Below are 16,408 nucleotides of genomic sequence, written 5' to 3' on the forward strand. Positions count from 1 at the left end.
CATCTGTCAGTGACTGCCCGTGGCCCTGGAGTGGGGGTGAGGGTTGTAGTCTTCCAGGCATATCGGTGAGGAGACTGCCATAGGCTAAGGGCGGCCTCTTGAGCAGGTTGCTGGGGATGGGACAGGGCTCTGGGCAGGGCGCCAACAGTCCCTGCCACAGAGCTGTTCCTCCGCCACATCGTCTTCCCTCTTTCTCTCCCATGAATTGCCACATTAACTAAACTCAAGAAGTTCCTCACATACTTCTGAAGACAGTATAGAGGTCATTTGTGAGGTGGTGGGCAGGGGGAGGCCTGAGGTTCTTCTCCATCTGAAGAACTGCAAGATTACATTCAAAAGTGAATAATTGCTGGGATAATGCTTCCAAGACTAATTACATTTAAAGGCTGCTTTTAACAAACATCCTTACAACGTACTTTCATATTGATTTGATTCTCACAGTGGCACTATGGCACAGGTTTTATTATTATCCCCATTATATAAACTGTGCTCAGAGTGATTAAGTGTTTTACTTAAGATGACTTAGCTAATCAAAGTAGCCCATGTCTAATAGTAAAATTTCAGGTAGTACTACAGACATCCGGGGACTATTCTTTTCAGGGGATCTCTTTTTTGAGCAACTCTTTATATCAGAAACCTCTTAGCATCCCTCTGAAACACCAACATCAAATGAAAGCATTTATCAACTATCTTCAGTGTTCAAGACACTGGCAGTTTCTGGGGGCTTAAAAAGGATCGTGGCATCTACCTAAGGGGTTTTCAGTCTAAACAGGAAGCCAGATGCACAGCAAACAGGGAAGTTTGACCAAATTCCAGATAAGAGGGCAGTGGGGGCATCATAGGAACTGGGGTGGGGACTTCTGAAGGGAAGAGGTATTCCAGGCTGGCCTTCGCAGAAGAGTGGGTCTTGAATCAGCTAGATTCAAGCTAGCTACTAGGGAGTCCCTTCCTGCCAGCTGGTTGTCACTGGGACACCTGTGCCAAGCAGTGGCACATTCATCCACTCATGTATTCATTCACTCAAGACGTGTCAGATGAGCTCCCACTACATGACAGGCTCTGTGCTTGGTGCTAGGGATGCAGTGACGAGAGGGCACCCCTCGGAGCTCACCGTTTAACGCAGCCGTGCCCTCACCGCTGTTTACTTCCCGGTTCCTGGTCCCACGTCCTGGGCTTTCCAGGCTGGGAGATGCTCTGAGCAACAGGGTCTGCTTTTGACTTCACTCAAATCTAATTCAACAAGTGGTCGGTTTGTTATCTCCCTGGAGAATAGAGGGTTTAGAGGAGAGAGTGCATCACTAAGGAATTCTTCTGGCTGCAAGGAATAGAAAACACCACCTACAATAACTTGACACCCAGGGATTTATTTAATCATTTACAAGGGGTAAAGAGGTGGCAGCGGCTGCTGGTCTTCGCACACTGGTTCAACACCATCAGGAGATTCTGTGACCCTCTTGGCCTCTCGTGCCTCTTGTCTCATAGTTTCAAAATGACTGCTATAGTTCAAGACTTCGCATTTCTCTGCAAGGCAGGAAGGTGACAGGAGGAAAGGGGCTGGTGCCATATGAGTCTGTTCTCTTATGAGGAAAGCAGCCCTTTCCCAGAGTCTGTAGCTGACTTCTGCTTATTTCTTATTGGCCAGAACGATGTACATGACCACCCCTCACGGTGTGAGCCGTTGGGACGGCCTGTCACCTGGGGCTAGGAACACTGCCAACTCTGTGCAGCGCGGTGTTGTTATCAATGGACGACTTCGGCGGAATGAATATCAAGGAGGCAACCAGGAGTGTTGCCACAGGAGAGCTGTGGACTTCCTTGTTCAATCCTACACACTGAGCTTCTGCCCCCTGCTCCTCCCCAAGAAACTTCTGGACCCGTCTGAGTCTCTCTGACTGAAACATAAACCTGCTTCTTCCTAACCTGTCCTCTTCTCTTCACACATGGGCACCTCACCGCCCCGCTGCTCCCCTGCCCTGCCTCCAGCCAGAAGCTCCATCCCATGGCCCACGTCTGCCCTCCAGCTTTCTGCTCCTCTTTCACCCACCACAGAGCCCCTCCGGGAAAGGGAAAACAGGAGGCAGGATGAAAGAGGAGAGAGGGTGTTAATTAAACACCAGATGTTTAACTCTGTTAATTAATGGCTCTGTCAACCTGAGTGGCATCAGCCTTCTCTTCTCTGTCTCCTTCACCCTCACTGTTCTCTCCCTGTCGAGAGCACCCGAATCTAAAGCTGAATAGTCCAACGTTAGTTCTGTGGGGCCTGAGACCAGCACAGGGAAGATAGAGAAAGTGGCTCTGAGAAACTGGTTTATTGTCCAGGAGGGATCATGGATATATTGACATTGCCATTGGGAACAGAGAGAAGGAATAGTGGGAGAGAGGCTGAAGCCCTGAGGTCTCAAACAGACATGTTTTGTTTGGTGTAAATAGGGATTTCAAAAAATGCAAGTAATTGCCAGTATTTAAAAATAAGAGAATGTCACATGAATTAGACTATAGACTTTCTTTTTAAATGGACAGATCTGGGCCCGCATCCTGAGAAGGCAACAGTCAGCTGGAAAAGAGGAGAGCTGAATCACAGCTGTCGTGTCCAAATGGGGTACCTGCCCTCCTATCTTCTCCTGGCCCTCCCTGTTCACGTAGCTCACATGTCACCTGCCAGTCCTGAGGACATCTGGGTGGGGATCCAGTGTAGAGGTACAAGAGCCAGGACTCAACAGTGGATTGGATGTGGGAGATGAAGGAGAAGGGAGTCTGGGAATGCTGAGATATGAGTCAGAACACCCAGGGGATTATAGTCCCATTGACAGAAGTGGGGGATGCGAGAGGAACACGTTAAGGGAGAAAGATGCCACGTGTACGTGGGGCAGCCTGCAGTAGCAATGTCTGGGTGACAGTGAGCTGGCGATGGCTCTGTGGTCTGGAGTCCAGAAGAGAGGGCTGGAGACCTGGGTTGCTGAGGGAGCCAGGGTGGAAGTAGAAGAGGGAGTGGGTGGGTGCTGAGGCCGCCCTGGGAACAGTGAGAGTGAGAGAAGAGACTACTGGGAAGAGAAACGTGGAGAATCACATATCTGGAGAAAGAACCAAAAATGAAGGTGGAGGATCAACTGAGAAGTTGGAAGGAACCTGGACAGTGGAATGGCAGAGAAATAGGTGTGGTGCCTGAGATTTTTATGGCATCTTCCTCTATGTTTTCTGCTTTGAAGCTCAAGGAGTATTTCCCAGCAGGCTCTGTGGCCAAGAGAGGGAGGGAAATGGGGCTGAAGCCCTGGTTCCTTTTAGCCCCCTGTGTTTGCTGGCTCCCCAAAGAGACATGAAATCAACCATTTATTTATATCATGGCAATTTTACCTATTTCAGGCCATCGGGATTCTTTAATAACTTTAGAATGATTGGCTTTGCCCCTAATTGAAAGTTTCAGTATCGTTCCAGACATGAACACTGGAGGGGTACAGCCTCTGTTACTGACACAGACATACAACTCCATGCCACCCTCTCTAAAGAAAGCAGAAGGAACAGGGCCTCGGGGTCAGAGAGCCCTGGGGCTAGCTCCTGACCTGTTGTTCTCCTTTCCCTCACCTCTCTACGCTTGGTTTGTGCCTGAGGGAGATGAGAAAAGGTCACATGGAGGATTAACTGGATGGCTTTCACGGGGCCCAGACTTGAGTCTGAGCCTATCACCCCCACCAGTGCTTCCTTCCCACTCCCTCCGACACCCCCAGCACAGAAGGTGGCAGATGTTACTGGTCTCACTTCCTTTCAATAGATTTACAAGCATCCTTTATGTGTTGCTGAAAAATTGGGTGTAAATCCTATTTTAAGAACACAGTAGAACTCCTTACTTAAAGAATGTTTAGGAAAATACTTTTGGAAAGTGAATAACAATCCCCATTTGGCACAACTTTAGTGCCAGTGTTCCTGAATTTCTTTGTTTGGCGTGCAGTTCACCTGTAAGGTCTTTCCCACGAGCTCCCCTTTGCATATTGTGAGCGTCTCCTTTCCCATGAGACATGCTGTCTCCTTCCCTGTGCTCGTCATCTTCCCATCTGGGGTCCTCTCTCCCCACCTCCGCGGGCACACACATCATGCTCCCTGACTGTCCTCTCAGCGGTGGCCTCTTTTTACTCCCTGAGACTGTGTGGCTGTGACCTGCCAGCGACTGCTCTTCCTTCTTCAGAAATTCAGGCGTGGATGAGTCTCGATGCCAGAAATATTTGCCACGTGTGTCTGACTGGGTGGGAGTGTGTGTGCTGTGTGTGGTAGGCAGAATAATGGCCCACCAAAGACATCCATGTCCTTATCCCTGGAACCATGACTATGTTACCTCATGTAGCAAAAGGGACTTTGCAGATGTGATTCAGTTAAGGACCTTGACATGGGGAGATCATCCTGGATTATCTGGGTGGGTCCAATGTACTTAGACGTGTTCTTGAAAGCAGAGAACCTTTCCCAGTTGCGATAGAGGGGGGTGTAACTATGGAAGAATGGTTAGAGTGAAGCGGTGTTGATGGCCCAGAAGTTGGAATGCGGGCAGCCTCTGGAAGCTGGAAAAGGCGAGGAAATGGATTCTCCCCTAGAGCTTCCAGAAAGGAGAGCAGTCCTGCCAACACCTTGATTTTAGCCCATTGAGGTCCGTGTTGGATTGCTAACCTACAGAACTCTAAGGGAATGAATGTGTTGTTTGAAGCCACTAGGTCTATGGAAATTGGTTACAGCAGCAACAGGAAACGAATACAGGGCTGGGCTCACTTCACTCACTGGTCAGGGGGTAAACATGCCCTGGAGGAGGGTGCGGGGCTGGCAGTGGGCCCCACTCTGCAGGAAACATGGGAGAAGACCCCATCTTGTGGGGTGTGAGCGGCATACCTTCTGGTCCTCCTCAGGCCAGTGGATTTTAGGGGCTCTTTTTCTTTCATTGTAGCAACATACACATAACATAAAATTTACGATCTTCACCAATTTTCAATGTATAGCTCAGTAGTATTGAGTATATTCACATTGTTGTACAACCGTCATTACCACCCATCTCCTGAACTCTTTCCCTCTTAGACACTGAACCTCTGTACCCATTAAATAACAACTCTCCATTCTCCCCTTCACCAGCCCCCAACAACCACCATTCTACTTCCTCTCTCTATGATTTGACTATTTTTGGTACCTCATATAAGTGGAATTATACAATAACACTTGTCCTTTCGTGTCTGGCTTTATTTACTCAGCATAATGTCTTTAAGGTTCATTCATGTTGTAGCACGTGTCAGACTTTCATTCCTGTTTAAGGCTGAATAATATTCCATTGTGTGTATAGACCACACTATGTTTATCCATTCATCTGTGGGTGGACACTTGGGTTGCTCCCCCCTGTTGGCTATTGCGAATCATGCTGCTGGGGACAAGGGTGTACAGATATCTTTTTGAGTCCCTGCTTTCAGTTCTTTTGGACATACTGTATACCCAGAAGTGAAATTGCTGGATCATTCAGTAATTCTATTTTTAATTTTTTCAGGAACCACCATACTTTTTTCATAGGGGCTGTACCATTTCACATTCCCACCAACCCATTTTAACTGTTTTTAAACGGACAGGTCAGTGGCATTAAGGACCTTCCCACTGTGGTGCCGCCATGAAGACCGTCCATCTCTTTAGCGGCTCTTTGAATCACAGAACCAGCTTTCCTGGTGTTGAGGAGCCATCCTCAGGAGAGTGCAGGGAAAAGGGAGCCTCCCACAAAGGTTGATGTTGAGCAAGTGAATCTGGCACTGAAACCCCAAGAAAGCCCGGCCTTTCGCTGGATTTTCCGTCTGTTTTTGAGCGGTAGGCATGTTTTCAAATGCAGTTTTCATGTCACATAGCAACTGCATATCTGAGAGCAAAATGTTTCCACAGAGAGAGCTCATCCATGGAAGGAGAAAAAGGAGGTCGCTCTAATAATGCCTCGATAAGCTTGATTTGTGTTTGGCAACATCCTTAGCATTTAATTCCAGCAATTAAAGTCGGCAAGTCTCCTTTGTTTTCTTTTTCATTGCAAAAACAATCAAATATTGCAGAAAGCTTGGAAAACAGAAAAAAAATCCTTAATCATTGTCAAACCACCTTCGTGCAACCAGCACTATTCATAATACTTATCAGTGCAAGGCATGAACCAGACATGCTATTTACCTTATTTCATCACAGCTGCATTACAGCTATGAGGCAGCGTGCTGGTTCCAACCCATGGCTTCTCTCTCTGACGTTCTCTCCTCATCTGTTTGGTCATCTTCCTCCACATGCGTGTTATCTCCTACAAAGTTTCCCTCACAAGGTTCACGCTTGCTCATTTTCCCAAGTGATAGAAACATTCTCTTTCTATTCTTGTTTTCAGTTCTGACCTTGTATTGACACACGCTGTTCAGAGGAGCAAGTCCAGAGTCCACGATTATAAATATAGAATGGTTGTGGACTGTGCTTTAGAGGTTTCACCATCTGCAAATGCTTGCCCACCAGGCCAGGACTCCGCTCACAGGTCTATGTCAAATGATGCCATTTTCCTGTGTGGTGCACGGAAATGGTGCAGGGGGCAGGTTCTGGAGCCCCACTGCCTGGGTTTGGATCTGGCTTCTACCTGTGTGACGTTATGCAAGTTACTTAACGGGTCTGTACCTCAGTTTCCCCATCCATGAAATGGGGAATCGGCTAGTACCTGCCTCACAAGGTTATCGTGAAGAGTAAGTGGCATAATATAAAGAGCATAGAACACGGCTTGATCCATAATAACATGACCTTTGTTGTTGTTAGTTTGGTCTTGATTCTCCCACCAGCACCCTGCCCAATCTTGAACCAGACACGCTCCCACAGGCCTCAGTTTCCTCATCTGTAAAACACAGGGTTGAACCTAATGGTCTTTGAGAGCTTGTCTTGTTAAACTTTCTGTGATCACATGTTTCCTGTTAATTGCAGTTGGGGGATGGGGATGGGACTGCAGGAAGGACTGCCGGACACTGATGGGACAAATGCACGACTTGGAGTCGGCTGGGAACACACAGAGAAGAGGAGAACCCAACCTGGCCTGGCTGGCCCAGCCGGTGAACAGAGTGCAAAGGCAGGGAGTGAACTTACCCCTGGGAAAGGGGGTGAGGATGGGTGGGCATCCACATCTTCACCCCCAGGTTCCAGTGCTGAAAAGTGCTGGGTAGTGTTTCTGAGCCTCTGTCCCTTCCCCCACCTGGTCCCAACCTTCCCTCGGGCCCCAGTCGCCCAGATGGTCTAAATGGGAAGAAAAGAGGAAAATCCGTATCCAATCTGCTCTATTCAGAGCAATGGGAAGGAATCTGCATCTCAATTTTATCTTTGTGCTGAGCTTGGCTAAGCTTTGCCCCCCAAGTAGTGAGTGATGGGTGGGTGGGAAGATGGCATTCGTGGCTCTGAGTGGGGGTGGGGGAGTGAGGGGCACCCCTCACGCCTTCCCCTTCCCACCAAACCTCGGACAGAATACATTCTTTCCTGCTCTTAGTTTCCCTCCTATTTCCTCTTCTTTTCTTTTCCTTCTCTTTTTCTCCCTCTTTCCCAGGCAGGCAGCCAAGTGGAGACTTTGAATGGAGTCAAGGAGGGAGGGGGCCCGGGAAGGAGGACGGCTGAGCCCCCTTCCCCAAGGTCCTCAAGGGCTCAAGGGCCAAGCTTGAGGTAGGGACAAAAGGAAGCGGCTGGTTCTCCACCCAGCCTGGCCCCTGGTTTTCAGGCCTGGGCTGCCGGAGGCTCGCAGGCGGCTGTCTGTGTGCTGGCTCCAGGCCTCTGCACTCTTCCCTTTCCATCAGCAGCCACTGGAATTTCTTTATCCAGAGCCGCTCAGGTCTTGGAAAAACTGGCTCCCACAGCCCAAACTCACAGGAGACTGATTTGCCGCAGGAAGTCAGTTTAATAATTTATAGCCATAAAGCGCTCTCCCTGGTCAGAAAGCCAACTCAGGAAACCAAATTAAGCTTCTAAGGCTGCTTGGAGTGTGCACAGAGCCGGGGCTGCAGAAAGTGCCAGGAGCGCTGGGGTCTGTCTCCTCTGGGAAGGAAGATGTATGGGCTTCTGCAGCAGACAGTCTCAGGTTCAAATCTCAACCCTGGCATCAAGGGGCTCTGGGATCTTGGGCATGTTCCTTAGCCCCGCTAACCTCATTTCTTCCTATCAACTGAGAATGGCGATCACGAAGGCATTTCTTCGCTTTCTTGCCAAATCGCCATGAGGTCTTGCAGAGAAAGCTTAACACAGGGCCTGGCACATTTTCAATACACAGCAGCTGTGTTTATTCAAGCCCTCATCTTTTAGGGTCATAGGTGGTCTTTTCCTTTCTGTTTACACTCTTTTTATCAATCAGAAAAAAAGAGGTCCCCGGTTGTTTTGGAAGGGACCCCTGGCAGCAGTAATTTGAGGGGTCTCTACTACTGCCTTGGTTCAGCTCTCCTACCTGGCCCTCCATTCTCTCCCTGCTTCTAGCCACGGCCACCTCCTGCAGCTGAGCTGCTCTGTTCTCCAGGAGCTGCCAGTGAGGGCTGAAATTCAGTCTTGTTCCGGCTGTGGGGCAGGGTTCTTCTGGAGGAAGGGACACCCAATTCCAGGTCTTAGAGTTGCCCTGCAGATAGATGGCCCGCTCTAACCTATCCTTCCCACTGCCTGCTGCCACTACCTTCCCTCGCTCGGCACATGTCCCATCACATCCTTCCATTGCTCCAAACCACTGAAAGGTCCTCCTTTTCTGCAAAAGAAAACCTCCTGATGCTTTAGGTTTGCACTAAAGTCTCCCACGATTTGACCTCAGTCGTCCTTTCCAGACTCATCTCTCTCTCCATCTCCCTCTGCCCGTTTCTCCAGTCTCACTGGATTATGTGAAGATGGTCCAGGGCCAAGTGTTTGCCTGTGCCCTTTGCCCTCAGTCTGGAGGGTTTTTGTCCCAGTGGCTGGGGAAGTTCCTTTCTTCTTTCCTTCAGGCCCTACTTGAGCCCTGTCTTCTAGGTGAGGCGCCTTAGGCCTCCCTCCCACTGGCATTCCTGTCACTTCCCTGCCCCAGGGCATCTTGCACCTCTCTTCAGAACCCCTCCCAATCTGCTTCCCGCTCATCTACCCATGCTTCCGTCTCCTTTGCAGGACTGGAACTGGCAGGAGCGCTGGGACCCCCGCATTCATCCTCATACTGAAGGGAATGATGAAGGATTTTGATGGTCCTCAGTGTGGCAATTCAGCCTCTCCCCACTGTAGGAAGGTCTGAGCCATCGGCTCTCTGGCAAGCAGGGAAGAGCATGGATGTGCAGGGGAGAGCCTGTTGGGAAGCCAGTTTGGGCTTTGTGGGTGATTCAGCTCTCTCTCTCTCTCTCTCTCTCTCTCTCCCCCCTCTCCCTCTCCCTCTCTCTCTCTTTCTCTCCCCCTCTCCCTCTCCCTCTCCCTCTCTCTCTCTCCACCCCATCCTTTGCCCCAGAGAGAAGAGCAAAAGTCCCTCTATAACTGTGGGCCTTCCAACAGCTCTGGCCTGGCCCTCTGCCCTTCTCTCTCACGCGGCAATTTTATCCCCTCCCACAGTTTCAGCTAATCCTTCTCCACTATCTGTGCTGGGAAAGTGAGCCCTGGAGAAGTCCCATAGAAGGCGAGGCATCCCCGAGGGGGTGCCTGCGTGGGTGTGCATTCTCTTGCATACACACGCACATGCATTCACACGCCTCCAGGCACCATTAGAGTGACCCCATATTGAGGACTTTGGGGAATTGGGGCAGCAGCGGGAGAGAAGGCAACAGAAGCTCTGGCCGATGATTTGGGAAAATGCTTTCCTTATCACTGGGGGTTTCCCAAAATAGCAGGAGTCCCCTGGTGCTGTGCCTCCCTTCCCCCTGCTCCTGGAACAAGCAGCCTACCACAGTGCCCATGAGTAGGCACTGAGACAGGGCAAAGCACAGGCTCTCTGTGCCCCCCACCCATCCAGACCCCAGGTCCCAGTGGGTCACTGTCTCTGCCTTGTGATATATTGTTCCTTGGGGAAATGTCTCTTATCCTCTACTAACTATAAGCTCCTGGAAGGCAGGGACCATGCTTTTATCATGTGGGCATCTCAGTTCCCCTATCTGTACGGGGTCCAGCACACGTAGATATTCAGTAAATGCTCAGTGAAGTTTTGTATAAGTGAGTGAATGGTGAACCTGGGACAAACACTTGGGTAACTAGTCGAATGTTCTATGTATATGAATACATTTATACACATGGATTTCATAAGGGCCTACGCTGTGCCAGACTTAGTTCTGGCGGCATTACAAGTATTCTCCCTAAGGCAAGGGACTATTAGCCTCATTTTATAGGTGATGAAACTAATATTTGCACCCAGGTCTGGCAGCCTCCCAAGCTCAGGACTTTCTGTGATACTCTACAACATGGGAAGATCTCACGGCCTCTTCTACCCACTGGAGAAATTCTGGAAGTATTTTATCATCAGATCAGATAAACATATTAGAAATTCCGGTTTGTCTTAGGTGTATTGGTGATAAGTATAAGAAACCAAACTCGATGGGATAGGAATGGTGCTTGGGATAACTGAGAGCTGAAAACAAGATCTTAAACAAATTAGCAGTGAATTATTCAACAACAACAATAATAATAACCAACCCTTATACGATGCCTTACTTTGTGGCAGGTGCTGTTCTAAGCCTGTCTGACAAAAATATCTCCTCTAACCTTTGCCACAAGTCTTTGAAGTAGGGGTTATTATTCTCCCCATTTCACAGACAGGGAAACAGGCATAGAAGTGTGATGGTCAAACACGGGAAAGCAGCTTGGAAGTAGGCAGACCAGAGCTGTTCTGTCCGCAGCATCCCAGGTTCCACCTATCGTTCTGCACCACAATCCTTATCACTTGGCTAAAGGTCCCTTAAAGCAGCAGAGGCTAATGTAGCACGACCTGTCCTCTCTGAAGGCCAGGAGGGAAGAAGCAAAGCCCTCTTAGAGCACGTCCCCACAAGCCCCGCCAACGACGTCCTCACGCCTTTCCCTGGCAAGCCCTGCACAGAAGACTAGGAACGCTTTGAGCAGGGCACATTGCTCACACCGATTCAGAGGCTCCTTTAGGAAGGAGGAATGGACATGAGGAGGCGACACTTCGTAGGCAACTCCTGGTCTGACACAGCTCTGACGGGCTTAAGCAACAACAGGGGACGTTTTATTACAAGGACCCAGGATGGGGTGGCTCATGGAAGTAGAATGTAGTCAGACCTTGGGAAAGGGCTGGAGCTGTGAGCATCCCAGAGAGTTTCTGCTGTGTGTCTCCTGTCACTGGTCTCTGTCTTCAGATTATCTCTGCTCCTCTCCTCAGCCCACATGGCAGGTGGGACATGGCCATCCCACGGGGCCCACATTACATGTTCCAGGTCTGTCTACAAAGACTAATGTGGCCCTGGGAGTGAGGGAGATGTTATTAACCCAAGTTGCCATGAGAGATCATCTGATTGGTCTGTTTTGACCACATGACTGTCCTTGGTACAAGCAGCGACATATGATGGAATGGGGATAAGGTGTGTGTATAAGGCTGCTAGGGGCCTACCCCTTTGACCCGTGGGTGGAGGGGAGACAATTTCCAAAGATGAGGAATTCCTGGGAGTTGGGAAGTCACTCCCCCACCCCCTGCCAAGTATCTAGAAGTCTGCTCAAAAAGTGAGACCCTGTCACCCCCTTGGTGTTGTAGGAATTGACTGCTCGTCGTTTTTCAGTGTGGCACGTCCTGTTCTGCTGGCATTTGCAGAGCTGTAAGCCCTGGCTCATTGAGCCCTGCCCTGACCATCAACACCCCACACTTCAACGTCATTTTCCTCGCTGTCCTGCTCCTTCTGTCCCTCCTTTGCCCCCCTCTTAGGGTCTACTGGCTTCCTTACCAAGGACAGAGGAGGTCCTTGAAGGTGATGGCAAAACAGGCCTGTGTGTGAGACCTGGTGGGATTCCGAAGTCAGCCCCTCCACCCACCCTTGCACTCCTAAGGATTAGATGCTCACCTGAAAAAAGGCTTCTCCTTTCTCCTCCCTGAGTAGCGTCCCTGTCTGGGGGGGTCTCCGGTCGGTGTGGTCGGTGTGGTCCGTCCAGTCACCCATCTGCTGCTCTGGCTCTCATCTTTTCCTCCTCCCTCAGCTGAATAGAGGAGAACTGGAATCCAGGTCCTGCCCTCAGTTCTTTCCGGCTCCCATTCATGCTCTGTGTTACCTTCCTTTCTCCTCCAACGGCAGACGCGCTGTGTTGGAGCTAGGTGGAGGGAGTGATATTAATCTAGCAATTACTGATTCAGGAGGGACTTGGAAGACATATTTATATAAAAGCCATAATTGAGTGGAACTTCTTTGGAAATTACAGATTTAAGGCCTGAGGTCTGGGGGGAGGGGAGGAGGCCTAGGATGTGCTCCTTGTTCAGGTCCCAGCATTCAGGCTCTGGCCACACGGGCTCAGGCTTAGGGGCTGTGGGGTGGGGAGGCCGGGAGGCTGGGAAGGGAGTAGGGGGGAGGGGGAGAATTGGGAATATGAGGGGAGGGCAGTTTCCTACAACTTAGATGTCCTGAGTTGGTAGAGGAAAAGCCCCGCTAAGGTCTAAAAAGATATTTGCATATGTGTCAAATATCACCAAGTAGGTGTTATATCCGCCAGGGTCCCCCCAGGAAACATGTGGCACACTCAAATTGGGAACTGGGAGGGCAGTTTAATAAAGGAACTATTTACAAAACGGTGGGGAGGGATTTGGGAACCATACAGGACTGCTCACTGTGGGTACCCCTGGGCTGGTAAGGAGGGGGGTACCCTTAGGCCTGAAGGTGGGGTGGGGGAAGTAGTGATGGCTGGAACCTGGAGGCAGAGAAACCTGTAGGACAGAAGCTCACAGGGCTGCTTCCTCCTCTTCTCCCTCCTCCATCTGCCAGTGCTTCCCCCCCCCCACTGGCCAAACAGAGGGAATGAGTCCCTGGATGCAGCCTGGGCACATAGCAGGGAGGAAGAGACAGAGAGTGGAGAAACAAATAGAAGACATCCAGCACAGGTGTCAAAGAACAATACGAACCCCCCCACCCAGGGTCCCCCACTTCCTCCAGGGCACCAGAATACCTCACTTATGAATGCTCACTGTCTGCCAGGCCCTGTTTCAGGCCTTTTCAAGATAGTAACTCCTTTAATACTTACATCTGCTAAGGGAGTTGAGTTTGCTATTCTCACTCCCAATTTGGGGAAACTAAGGCAGGGAGAAGTTAAGCATTTTTTCCCAGAGTGGCACAGCTGGTAAGGAGGGGAGTGGGGATTTGAACCCAGGTTGACTGGCTCTGGAGGGTTGGCCCTGACCTTTGATGCCACTCCCCCGAGTCCACGGCTGAGTGTCCGGGAAAGGAGATGTGAGCACCTGGGACAGGACAGCAGTTCCAAGCCCCAGGCAGCTGAGCACTGAGGACTAACGCCATGAGAACAGCAGTGTGACAAATCACTCCAGAGAGTAAGCTTGGGCCAAACCTCCCTTAAAGAATGTCTCTGCTCAGAGGGATGGCCAGGCTCTCCTGTGAGAGGAGCAAAGAGGTGCTTTAGGGACTAGTCCCCATGGGGTACAGGATGGAGCAGGGTAAGGGAGAAGGGGGGACTCTGCTGGGCACACATACTGGGTGGCCATGGGGGTTTTTTCTTGAAGCCTTGCAGCAATGCAAGGATAGGTATTGTCCCATTTCACACACATAAGTGGGAACTTAGGCAGGAAGAAAAGCATCCTACTGCAATTTTCCAGACCTGAGGTAAGGCAGTGCAGTAAGAAGGGAAGACAGGAGGGCTTGGGAGCCAAGGGTCTTAGAGGGGGATGGAACCCCAGGGGCCTCTAGCCCTCTGGGAGTTTGGCAGAATCCCCTTGGGGATGACTCGCCTGCTGGCCCCAGGCCTCCACCCCCAGTAGAAGTGACTCTGATTCATCCCCTCCCCCAGCCTGGAATCCCTGAGCTAGTTACTTTCACTTCACAGATGAGGAAAGTGACAATAAGGAGGTGATTCAGTGGGTTAGGGGCCTGTGAGGGAAGTGGGGTCATCAGGACTTGGTGACACAGTGGATGGGCCTTGGAAGGAGAGAGGCGGAGCTGATTCCGAAGCTGTGCGTCAGGCCTCCAGGGACCTTTTGGGCTGTTCCATATGAGAAGTTTTAGAGCACCAAAACGAGTTTTTAAAAAGGTTTAAACATTTTTTATGGACTAGGTCATATGAAACATATTTAATATTCAAAAACAATAATAATATAAAAATGTGTATATTGAAAAGCCTGAATCACCATTTTGCTACTTACAGGTAAACTTTTCTTTTTTTATTAGTTTGGTTTATTTTTCCAGTGTATGTTAATGCTAAGGTGAGCAAATACAAATATATTTATTTTTACTCTCTTTTTTTCACAGAAGGTAGCCTGCTATTACTCTGTTTTGTACCTTGCTTTTTCTACTTAATATCCCTGGAGAGTTCTCCACATCGAAATCTCGAGAAAACCCTCATTCTTTTCTAGAGCGCCATAGTATCTATCCCATTCCAAATATATACTGTAGCTTATTTAAGCAGTCTCTGGTTGCTAGACATTTGGTTGTTTCCTGTTTTCTGTTATTTCAAAGGATGCCACGGGGATAATCTTGTGCATAAATCACTTTGTACATGTGCAGGTGCCTCTGTCGTCTATTTTTGTTTCTCAATTATCCTTGGTGAAGGAGCAGGTTTTACTTTTCAATTTATAGTCTGTCGCAGGTGGATGCTTATGTAAAATTTAATAAAAGTGATTCACTAGAGAAGTGAATTGAAAAAAAAAACTATGCAAAATACAAACCCACATATTTTGTTATTAGATCCAACAGACATAAAAATTACTCTGTCAAATGACTATAATTTGTTTTTAAACACTCACTCTTGAATTTCTGCATTTATCTTGCCCCAAAGTCATCAGTTTGTGGATCCACACTAGTCCATGGACCATACTTTGAATAGCACTGGTCTAGACTCCCAGAAATTAGGTCAAAGGGTAAATGCCTCTGTCATTTTGTCAGATATTATCAGATTCCTCTCCATGGGTTGTACCATTTTTGCATACCCGTTAGCAGTATATGAGCGTGCCCCCGTGTCCCACGGTCTCTCCAAGAGTGTGTTGTCTAACTTGGATTTTCGCTAAACTGATAAGTGATCAGCGGTATCTCAGTCTGAGTTTTAATTTGCATTGCTCTTATTATGAGTTAGAATAAGTGTCACTCATATTTTTAAGCCTGTTTACATTTATATTCCTTGCCCATTTTTCTACTTGATTGTTGATCTTTTTCTTCTTGATTCCCAGGAGTTCCTTACATATGAGGAATATTAGCCCTTTGTCTGTGATATGAATTGCAAATGTTTCTTTTTGTACATGTCATTTGCTTTTTAGTTTTGCTTGATGTTTGATTTCAGGGTGGGGCGGGTAGGAGGAAAGGGAGGCATGCAGAAGTTTGTGATTATTTTTTATTTTATTTTATTGGGGAAGGGGAACAGGACGTTATTGGGGAACAGTGTGTACTTCCAGGCCTTTTTTCCAAGTCAAGCCGTTGTCCCTTCAATCTCAGCTGCGGAGGGTGCTGTTCAGCTTCAAGTTGTTCTTTCAGTCTTAGTTGTGGAGGGCACAGCTCAGCTCCAGGTCCAGTTGCCATTGCCAGTTGCAGGGGGCACAGCCCACCATCCCTTGTGGGAGTCGAACCGGCAACCTTGTGGTTGAGAGGATGTGCTCCAACCAACTGAGCCATCTGGGAGCTCAGCGGCAGCTCAGCTCAAGGTGCCGTGTTCAATTTTAGTTGCAGGGGGCGCTGCCCACCATCCCTTGTGGGAGTCGAGGAATTGAACTGGCAACCTTGTGGTTGAGAGCCCGCGCTCCAACCAACTGAGCCATCTGGGAGGCAGCTCAGCTCAAGGTGTCGTGTTCAACCTTAGTTGCAGGGGGTGGAGCCCACCATCCCTTGCGGGACTCGAGGAGTTGAACCGGCAACCTTGTGGTTGAGAGCCCACTGGCCCATGTGGGAATTGAACCGGCAGCCTTCGGAGTTAGGAGCATGGAGCTCCAACCACCTGAGGCACCGGGCCGGCCCCTTGTGATTTTTATGCAGTTAAATTTGTCAATCTTTGCTTTAATTGCTTCTGGATTTTGAGTCATGGTTCTCCACCCCAAGGTTATAAAGAATTCTGCCCACATTTTCTTCTAGTATTTTGATGGTTTTATTCTTAGCATTTAATTTTTATCCAGTTGGAATTTTTCCTAGTATAAGGTGTGAGTTATGGATCCAAATTTATCTTTTTATAAATGTCTATGTACTTGTCCTAGCTCCGTTTATTAAAATCCTTAAGATATGACCTTTATCATTAAAACTAATTTTAAGTCATTTGGGGTCATAATAGAAAAAGCTCTGTAATTTGTCAGTTT

At 48.9% G+C, this 16,408-nt stretch overlaps 1 protein-coding gene across 3 annotated transcripts in view; it reads left to right on the forward strand.

Annotated features, from left to right (window-relative positions):
• Positions 1 to 16,408, forward strand: part of SEMA5B (semaphorin 5B) — a 118,092-nt gene that overhangs the window by 62,140 nt on the left and 39,544 nt on the right. The window lies entirely within an intron of this gene.

The sequence above is a fragment of the Rhinolophus sinicus genome, linkage group LG01, assembly GCF_036562045.2.
Source record: "Rhinolophus sinicus isolate RSC01 linkage group LG01, ASM3656204v1, whole genome shotgun sequence".
Lineage (NCBI taxonomy): Eukaryota > Metazoa > Chordata > Mammalia > Chiroptera > Rhinolophidae > Rhinolophus > Rhinolophus sinicus.